This window comes from Odocoileus virginianus, chromosome 19 (genome assembly GCF_023699985.2).
Source record: "Odocoileus virginianus isolate 20LAN1187 ecotype Illinois chromosome 19, Ovbor_1.2, whole genome shotgun sequence".
Taxonomy (NCBI): Eukaryota; Metazoa; Chordata; class Mammalia; order Artiodactyla; family Cervidae; genus Odocoileus; species Odocoileus virginianus.
The window spans coordinates 36,121,636-36,132,245 of NC_069692.1; the positions used below are offsets into that span (position 1 = coordinate 36,121,636).

The 10,610-nt window shown below is 37.7% G+C and overlaps 1 protein-coding gene across 5 annotated transcripts in view; it reads right to left on the reverse strand.

Moving 5' to 3' along the window:
• The window catches only part of FHL5 (four and a half LIM domains 5), a 50,199-nt gene extending 45,613 nt beyond the window's left edge, over nucleotides 1-4,586 (reverse strand). For 3 of the 5 annotated variants that reach the window (XM_020903413.2, XM_020903393.2, XM_020903398.2), the window contains exon 1: nucleotides 3,251-3,420. The gene's annotated coding sequence lies outside the window, so the exon portion shown is untranslated. Of the gene's footprint in view, nucleotides 1-2,301; nucleotides 2,573-3,250; nucleotides 3,421-4,253 lie in introns of those variants that run through there. The other 2 variants (XM_020903406.2, XM_070450095.1) reach the window with 2 other exon arrangements.
• Between the last annotated feature and the right edge of the window lie 6,024 nt (nucleotides 4,587-10,610).

Below are 10,610 nucleotides of genomic sequence, written 5' to 3' on the forward strand. Positions count from 1 at the left end.
TAATGAAGCAGAAGGTTTTCAAGATGGGGGATTTGAACATGCTTAAATGCTGATGAGAGGCGCCAAGAGAAGGAAAGATTAAAGTCCGTGATCCGTGAAGTATAGGATTTGAGATAATGGGCACTGGTTTAGATCTTCGCTTTTATGCCCCAGTCTACCAACAGGTCGGTATGGGGATTCGGGAGAATGGCCAGAGAATAGGTAGGTCCCCCTGCAGTCACCTGTTCCACATTCTGGGGGTCTCTAGAGGCTTAGTCCTATCACCTTCCCATTCTAAGCCTTAGTCGCCACAGAAGAAACTTCTGATGTTTGAATCTTCCACTTTTAAATCAGTGGACATGCTGCCCAGAACAAGTATGACTATGGATTAACTATGTATCTGCTTCTAAAATTAACCCTTAAATGTCATCTTCAGCTAAAATCCTTGCCTTAACCTTACCTGTCCTCGGGTAAGTTGAGAGAGACAGACATACTTCCACCTTAATCCATTTAAAGATTGCATAAACCCACCAACTCCAGGTTATGTCTGGTTTTGTGGTGAATAGTAGTTCATAATCAGGACACCTCAAGAATACTCAAGGACAGGTTTCAAGTGTATATCAATCCCAGAAATGTTAAGGAAAAAAAATCTATATACAATGTGCCTTGTTTCTTCTGAGACACGTCCACTGATTCTCAGATTGTTAAGAGAATCTGTGATCCCAAGTCTAATGTGGAGATAGTGCTCAAGCTGATAATTTTGGAGGGATTTGAGCTGTTATGGCAGGAGGGAGTCCCCTTTTCTCCTTCTCCTTCCCCTCCTATTCACAGTTCCTTCCAGGGGGCCAACAGGTAACCAAGAAAAATGATGACTATCAGGAAGGATAAAGAGAATTACAAGAACATGGAAATGTAAGGTTGTTTAACTGACATCTGATTCAGAACTCTCCATGTGAACCCAAGTATTTGGTTTTCAGTTCTAAAGAGATCATTTCCTAGATTGAAAATGTGAAAAAACAAATCTAAGCTTATGCAGCATGTTCTAGAAAAAATTTTATTTTCAGTATTATAGTAGAAAATTGCTACCCTTGCTTAAGGAACCCAAATTAATCCGACTTTACTCAGAATGCTGTTGGCAAATATAATAAAAATAAGAGGTAGGCTTGTCAGTGAGGTGATGTTACATTAAAGCACAAATCTGCTGCTCTTGTTTAGGTAGAACAGTCCCAGAATTGGCAACTAATGACAACACATGGGAATAAATAGAACAAGTGTAGAAAACAGATGTCAGAGTTTACCTTTCCCATCAAGCAGTTTGGATTATGGCTTTAGGCACATATCATAACAAATATGTTAAGAAATATCTTGTGCAATGTGTATATTTGCAACTGTTTGTGCTAAATTTTAACCCATATATGTTGCTAATAAAAATCCTAGAACCTATACATGATAATATTGTGAATGTGAAATGACAGCTAAAATGACTTGTTACATTTTATTTATAAGAATTACACATTTTTTTAATGATTCTTTTTGGTTCCCACATTTCCAAAACCCAGATTGACAAGTTGAGGAGTTGCATTTGGTTTTCAGATGGATGACAGGCACCAAAAAGAATCTGATTAGAGAGGGAAAAAGTATAAACACATATGGGAAGCATACTTCTGCTTTCATAATACTATCTCAGTTTCAAGAAGCAATGCTTTAGATTCATTCAGCATATTACACATGGGTCAGACACACAGACATTTTAATTCAATCTTAGAAAGCCTAAGATTAGGAATTGTCTTTATGTCTGCTTGTGAAAAATAGGCAGTTTTTCTTTTTTTTTTTATAGCAGGAATCTCACTAATTCAAAATCTGTAAATGACTTTAAATTGTGCTCTGGCTATATAAATCCAGTCATAAAATATCCTTAGTGATAAAGTTAGTCATTCAAATAAATTAAGCCAATTAAAACCCCAGAATCAAGTCATTCCTTTTCTTTATGAATACAGTGAAGCTGTATCTCCAATTATAGACAATTTTCAGAACTCAGGAGACAACTCAAAAGAGTTATCTGGCTACTATGTTGCCTTTATACACATGGCATCAAATTGAGAAATCTGAAAAGCTCAGCATATAAAGTTTGATAACTGCTGGCTCAAATGCCTTTTAAAAAGTTTCTAAGAAACTTCAAGATGTATACTTGCTTGCCAAGTAAAACCAAGTCACCACCAAGTTTCCTTTAAGTAGCCATGAGAAAGTTTATAAGAATCTCCTGCACTTAAAAAAAAATTAGAAATGCAAAGACAACATTAAGAAGAAGAAAACAAAACTTACTTTTTCTTAAAGCCGCTTCTTCCAACAGTTTAAACAGGATGAAAGGAGAATATATGATGGTTTACTTTCTCCTCCAACACATTCATATGTTACCTCCAAGAGGTACAGAATGGGCCACCAAAACTATCTAAGGGTCCCTCCCAACTGCAGCCTTTGTAACTTTGAGGGAGAAAATAGAAGTATGTGGGTTTCCTCCAAGTCTTGTGACATGTACATAGCTGACTCCTACTGGGCTGAAAAAGCACTCGTCAATTTTTACTTAAAATTATGAGTAGCAAGTTCTCTGCAGGACATCCTTAAAGGGAAATCCTGCCAGAATTAGTACATGAAACGTCTAGATAATCCAGAAAATTTAAAATATAAAGTGCACATACAGACATTCACATACACTCAAGGAATTTCCACTGCCTAGGCTAAATGGAGGGTATACGTAAATTAAAAATTTTTTTCTATGAAGGATGATGTATTTCCTGTTTTTTTTTTTTTTCTTGTTCTTGTTGCTGTTATTTCACTGACAGAATCCTTCTTATGGGTTGCTGTGTTCTGTGCTCAGTCGCTCAGTTGTGGCCGACTCTGCGACCCCATGGACTGTAGCCCGCCAGGCTCCTTTGCCCATAGGGATTCTCTCCAGGCAAGAATACTGGAGTGGGTTGCCATGCCCTTCTTCAGAGCATATTCCCAACCCAGGGATCGAACCCATGTCTCCTGCATTGCAGGCAGATTTTCTACTGTCTGAGCCACCAGGGGAGCCCCCAAATACTGGAGTGGGTAGTCTGTCCATTCTCCAGGAGTTCTTCCCATCTCAGGAATCGAACCAGAGCCTCCTGCATGGCAGGCGAATATTTTACCAACTGAGCTAAAATCAAACCTTCTCATAGGTTAGAAATGGACAAACTACAGAGTTTTTCTGTTGAAATATCTGGAAAGAGATGAGGCCCGATGTTCTCACCTGTAGCGTTTTTGGTAGCTTGAGAGATGAATCGTGGGGTGTGGCCTCTATCACTGTCTTCCTGGGAAACTGGTGAACTTTTAGCCTTGGATTTGACTCGGATAACTCCAAGAAGTTACCTGCTTCCTGCACCTGTATTGTGGACCTGGCATTCCCTGCTGCTGCCTCATTCCCTATGAGCTGGCAACAATTGTTAAGTCACGTCCACGGCTGTGTGACTTCATCTAAGCACAGACTCAGTCTTTTGAAATCTGAAGTCAAAACTTAAAAAGTGGCCAGATATTTCAGGAGTTGGATCTAAAGAAATGTTTGAATACTGAACTAATCTACAACTGGAATTCTCAGTGGGTCATATTTATCTTAAAGCAAGTAACATTTACTTTTAATCTCTCTAAGGCCATTTCTTCAGTTTGTAAAGGCGGGTGAGGAAGGAAATGTTCTGCTTTAATTCCATCTATTCCCAGACCAAACTTGAACTGTCCTTGTTCCAGGTGGCAAAGAAATATGTTAATGTTTTCTGAGGTCAAACTCAGTTACATACAATCAAAAAACTTGAGCTAGGGAAATATATAAAGGCAATCAATTCAATGCCTTGTTATTCACCTGACTTTGATGATAAAGATATTATGAAAATGAAAACATTGTGATGAGCAGCAACAAATTGATTCAGTGAAAGGACACGAGAACATTCAAACTATTATAAAACATTCAATCTCACATAAAATCTATTATTAGTAGTAGCTTTTAATTCTCATAACGCCACAGATAGACCGGCATTAATTTTCTCCTTTTAAAGGTGAGGAAGTGGAGTCTGGGAGTTATAAAGTCGCCTATGTCCCCATGAAGTTATGGAACCCCCTTTAGTGCCCCCGTGTTTTCGTGAGAGGGTCATCTTCATTCACGCATCCAACCTGAGATCCTCCTGTTCCATTCTCAAACTACTCCACATAGCTCCATTAAGCCCATAAAATATCTTAGTTAACACTCCTGTCTTTAATCTTACCTGAAATTTCTCATCTCTGCCATGTCCATTTCTTTTTGAAGCTCTCTCCCCTTGGTTTCACTAAGTTATTCTCCTAATTTTCTCCTTGGGCTTAGCATCTTCAGCTTCCTCTCCCTTTATTCACCTCACCCTTCCTTAGAACTTCATTCTCAGTTCAGAATGCTTCTCTACACTCTCCATGGGTTTTCTCATGAAAACAATTAACAATATATTATGACTCCTAAACCTGTATTCTCAGCTGGTATTGCTCTCTATGGTTCTAGCCTGTATCCTGTTGTCTCTTCGCTGTCTTTGCACAGAGGTCCCTAGGCATCCCAAACTCGGCAGTCCCAAACAAACACCTTCATCTTTTCCCCACCTCCCACTGTACAGATGAGGTCTGCTGTATTTCCTGTCTCAGGACATGGCACAATCACCTAACCCATCATACCTTGGACTTCTCACTTTCCTCAGTTAGTCTCCACCATCCCCATCATTCATCCTCATCTGCAGCTTCTGGTGGTCCTACTTTTTAAGTATTTCCTAGATTTGTCATTATCCCTGCATTCTGGCCCTCACATTTCTCACTTGGATAGTTGTTATCAGTCATAAAACATTTGGCATCTGCCTCAGTCTAGTCCCCTTCTATAATTTCTTTATATCACTATAAAACAATACTTAAAGATATGTTTATTGAATTATAAAATACATGCTTCTTGCAGAAATCTGAAATAATGAAAAAAATTGTTTAAAATGACTTGCAATTCAAGAGACAGTCACAATTCATCATTCAAATATCTTTGAAATATTCTGTATGCACACATGTAGTTATACAAGGAAATGTTTATGTAAATATTTTCATGCAAATGCTTACACAGTTATAGTTAAATATGTTTAATAAGAAAATCAAAACCATACTGCATATATCTTTTTTACTTAATATACTGTGAATGATTTTCCAAATCAAATATTTTTGAAGTGGCTGCAAATAATGGCTGCAACATAATGAAGTATGTGGTGGAATAATGCTTCCTCTTTTTTCTCTATGATCTGTTTTCTTCAACACCACAACTTAGCCCGAGCATTTATAATTTATGACTCACAAGACTTAGATTTGGTGGGAAAGAGGGAAGAAAAAAAAAAACAGAACACTCTAAGTTCATTAATTTAAACTTAAACATTTAAGGCTGCACTTTACTAGTAAGTAAAGACAGTTCAGTAGGAAAACAATTTGCTAAAATGATTTTTTCTTCTTTATAATGAATAATAAACACAGGAGAAAACCTGTGGGGATTCTGTCTTAGCTTGACTGGTCAGAGAAAGGACTTTTCTTTGGTGGAAGACTGCTTCCTCTCCTTGAGAAGAGGTATCATCCACATTTCTCTTCTATCAGAGGCTGGGGGAGAAAGATTTGTACATGTTTTTAAGTTCACGTTTTCCTTCTCAGGAGACATTGATCTCACAAATAATACATACATTTTAAAGGATTTTGGCAAACTGTCAAATTGCCTTTCAGAATGGATGATCTCTTTAAAAGACAATCACCTCACTTCCCTGGTTAATCTTTAAAGGCAATCTCTTGCATTTAGGAGAATGGCTAACTTCTCATCTTAGCATGTAAGCCATTTTGTGATTCCTTCTTCTCTAGTCTCTCCAGCTTCATCTTACACTACTTCCCAAATCATTTTTCATATTTCTCATACTTTAGGGATTCCAACATTTCTCATTTCATTTTCCGCTGCCCAGAAATGCCCTTACCAGGCTAGTCCTACTTTTCTTGAGGGTCGCCTCCAGCTGGTTCAGTTCCCCTCCCTGCAGTGCAAGAGTTTGACTTCCTTCTCCTATTACACCCTCTGCTTGCTGCTCTCCAAACACTGTATTGAACTAAAACTGTTGATTCTTGCCATCACCTTGAAAGCAAGACACATTTTTAAGATTTGTGTTCTTATTCTTTGTACTTAGTTGTCTCACAGGATCCAGGAGATTATTGAGCCAAGGATTGAAACTCACCATGTCCTCCCTTTCCTCCCTCACACCCCAATATAATCCCTTCCTTCCTGCTCTTCAAACACACATCCAGGTTAAGTCTTACTACTAATCATTGAAGAGGAACAGAGGTGCAAATAAAGACAAGCCTGGTAAAACAGATGAAACACAACATTGGGAACTTTAAAAAATTTAATACCTGTTTAATGTAGTCGTTCCTTCTTTTTGTGTGTGATGTAAATGGAATAAACAGTTTTTGAAGGTCCAGAAGTCAGGCTTTCTTTCTTAATGGTTTGGAAAAAGTATGACCTGGGTTCTATTTTTTTTTTTAATTTATAGTTGATTTACCATGTTTCAGATATATAGCAAAGTGACTTTTTAATCATACATATATACACACACACATATACATATATGTGTGTACACACACAGACACTTCCCTTGTGGCTCAGATGGTACAGAATCTGCCTGCAATGCAAGAAACCCAGGTTTGATCCCTGGGTCAGGAAGATCCCCTGGAGAAGGAAATGGCAACCCACTCTAGTATCCTTGCCTAGAAAATCTCATGAACAGAGAAGCCTGGCAGGCTACAGTCCATGGGGTCACAAAGAGTTGGACACAACTGAGCGACTAACACTAAAACACACACATATATACCTTTCAGATCTTCCCCCATTATTGGTTATTATAGGATATTGAATATAGTTTTCTGTGCTATACAGTAGGTCTTTAGTACCTATTTTATCCCAAACTCCTAACTTATCTCCCCTCTACCCACTGCTGTCCCCTCTGGTTTGTTTTCTATGTTTGTTTGTTTTCTATGTCTGTGAGTCTATTTCTGTTTTGTAAATAAGTTCATTTATATGGGCTTCCCGGGTGGTGCTAGTGGTAAAGAACCAAACTGCCAAGGCAGGAGACATGAGACTGCGGTTTGATCCCTGGGTTGGAAAGATCCCCTGGAGGAGGAAATGGCAACACACTTCAGTATTCTTGCCTGGAGAATCCCATGGACACAGGAGCTGAGAGGGCTACAGTCCATGGGGTCACAGAGTCAGACACAACTGAAGTGACATAGTATGCATGCATTTTTTAGATTCTATGTGCTACCGTGTCTCTCTGACTTGATTCACTTAGTATGAAACTCTAGGCCCATCTGTGTTGTTGCAAATGGCATTATTTCATTCTTTTTTAATGGCCGAGTACTATACTGTATGAAAAGTGAAAGTTGCTCAGTTGTGTCTCTTTGCAACCCCATGGACTACACAGTCCATGGAATTCTCCAGGCCAGAATATTGGAGGGGGTAGCCTTTCTTTCTGCAGGGGATCTTCCCAACCCAGGGACTGAACCCAGGTGGATTCTTTACCAGCTGAGCCACAAGGGAAGCCCAATACACTATATATCTGTGTATAATATAGATGCCACACCTCTCTCCATGTATCTTTTGATGGACATTTACAGGCTTCTTTTATGTCCTGGCTACCATAAGTAGTGCTGCTGTGAACATGGGGTGCATGTATCCTTTCAAATTAAGAGTTTTTGCCTTTTCAGGGTATGTGCCCAGGAGTGGACTGTGAGATCATATGGCATTTATATGGGCTTTAGTACTTAAGAAACCTCCATACTGTGCTCAATAGCGGCTGCGCCAATGTATATTTCCACAAACAGTGTAGGAGGCTCTCTTTTTCTCCATATCCTCTTGAGCATTGTTTATAGACTTTTTGATGGCCATTCTGACCAGTGTGTGGTGATACACCTCATTGTAGTTTTGCTTTGCGTTTTTCTAATAATTATGATGTTGAGCATCTTTTCAAATACCCATTGACTCTCTGTATGTTTTCTTTGGGGAAATGTCTATTTAGATGTATTGCCCATTTTTTAATTGCTTTTGCTTTGTTATTGAGTTGTATGTTTGTATGTTTTGGAAGTGAATCCCTTATCAGTCACATCATTTGTAAATACATTCTACCTTTTGAGGGTAGTCTTTCCATTTTCTTTGTGGTTTCTCTTGCTGTGCAAGGCTCTTAAGTTTAACTAGGTCCCTAACAATGAGAAAACAGAAAGAGAAATTAAGGAAACAATACCATTCACCATTGCAACAAAAAGAATAAAATACTTAGGAGTATATCTACCTAAAGAAACAAAAGACCTATACATAGAAAACTATAAAACACTGATGAAAGAAATCAAAGAGGACACAAATAGATGGAGAAATATACCATGTTCATGGATTGGAAGAATCAATATTGTCAAAATGGCTATACTACCCAAAGTAATCTATAGATTCAATGCAATCCCTATCAAACTACCAACAGTATTTTTCACAGAACTAGAACAAATAATTTCACAATTTGTATGGAAATACAAAAAACCTCGAATAGCCAAAGTAATCCTGAGAAAGAAGAATGGAACTGGAGGAATCAATCTGCCTGACTTCAGACTCTACTACAAAGCCACAGTCATCAAGACAGTATGGTACTGGCACAAAGACAGAAATATAGATCAATGGAACAGAATAGAAAGCCCAGAGATAAGTCCACGAACCTATGGTTACCTTATCTTCGACAAAGGAGGCAAGGATATACAATGGAAAAAAGATAACCTCTTTAACAAGTGGTGCTGGGAAAACTGGTCAACCACCTGTAAAAGAATGAAACTAGAACACTTTCTAACACCATACACAAAAATAAACTCAAAATGGATTAAAGATCTAAATGTAAGACCAGAAACTATCAAACTCCTAGAGGAGAACATAGCCATTTTAAAACTTTCGTTTTACTCTAGGAGATAGATCAAAAAAAAAGTTACGATTTATATGAGAGTTTTCTGTATTTTCCTCTGCAAGTTTTATAGTATCTAGTCTTACATTTAGGTCTTTATTGAGTCTATTTTTTTATATGGTGTTAGAGAACACTGTAATTTCATTCTTTTACATGCAGCTGTCCAGTTTTTCCAGCACCACTTATTGAAGAGACTGTCTTTTTTCCACTGTATATTTTTTCCTCCTTTGCTGTAGATAATTCACCTTAAACACTTGGGCTTGTTTCTGGACTCTCTTCTGCTCCACTGATCTGTGGGTGTGTTTCCGTGTCAGCATCATTATTTGATTACTGTGGCTTTATATTCTTAAGTTGGGGAGCCAGGTTCCTCCAGCTTTTTCTAGAGACTGTTTTGGCTATTTGAGGTCTTTTGTGTTTCCATACAATTAAAAAATTTTTTGTTCCAGTTCTGTGAAAAATATAATTGGTAATTTGATAGGGATTACACTGGATCTGTAAAATGCCTTGAGTAGTATGGTTATTTTAACAATATTGATTTTTAATCCCAGCGCATGGTAATCTCTTTCCATCTGTGTGGGCTTCAATTTCTTTTATCAGCATCTTAAAAGAGTTTTGAGTACAGGTCTTTTGCAGTTAAGTTTATTCCTAGGTATCCTATTCTTTATATGGGTTTCCTTAATTTATTTCTAAAATTTCATTGTTAGTGTAAAGAAATGTAATGGATTTCTATATATTTATTTTGTATCCTGCAACTTGACTGAATTCATTGGTGAGCCCTAGTAGTTTTCTCATAGTATCCTCAGGATTTTCTATGTATAGTATCATGTCATCTGCAAACAAGGACAGTTTTACTTCTTTTCCACTTTGGATTCCTTTTATTTCTTTTTCTTCATTGCTGTGGAGTCCTGGGTTCTATTTATTCCCCTCTTTGCTTAGTGTGGCCTTCAGAGGGGAACAACTTGAGTGAATCTGTAGGCTATTTTAATAGCCATAACTTTAATAGTGCTCCCAGATTTTATGGAAAATGTACATGCCAGAATTTATAAATGTGTTTCTTTCATTTTCCTTATATACTGTGTACACTGGGGTCAAAGGCTTCATTGATATTAGTCAAAGACAGCAACACTTCCATTTTCCCTATCCCTACCCAACTCACGTAAGTTAGTTCTTGATAGAAAAAAAATCCCATTTGGCTGTGGGTCAAGTGGCATTTCTGAGGAAGGAATGAACTGTTTCTTTTCATTGTATAGACACACTACTTCAAATTACTGCTGCACTTTGAATTCACCCTTGGTGCTTCATTGTCTGACTAACGTACATTCTCCAAAAAGTTCAAGATGGGTCTACATTCAGGTTAAGCAACTTCTACACTTATTTTTCTAATTTTGTGTTAAGGTCTTTTTGGGAAATACACTTGATGAAGATAAGCCACTGTTCACTGACTCTTTCTGACGGTCAGAAATGAGTTTCCTTTGACTATTCAAAAACAAATGGTCTGGAGATAGAACATACGAACACAAATACCTGAGCATATTATTCAAATATCCCTGCCATTATGTGCAATAGTAAGAAGTACTAATAGCAGATAAAAGTTTAGCTATACATTTGCTGAAA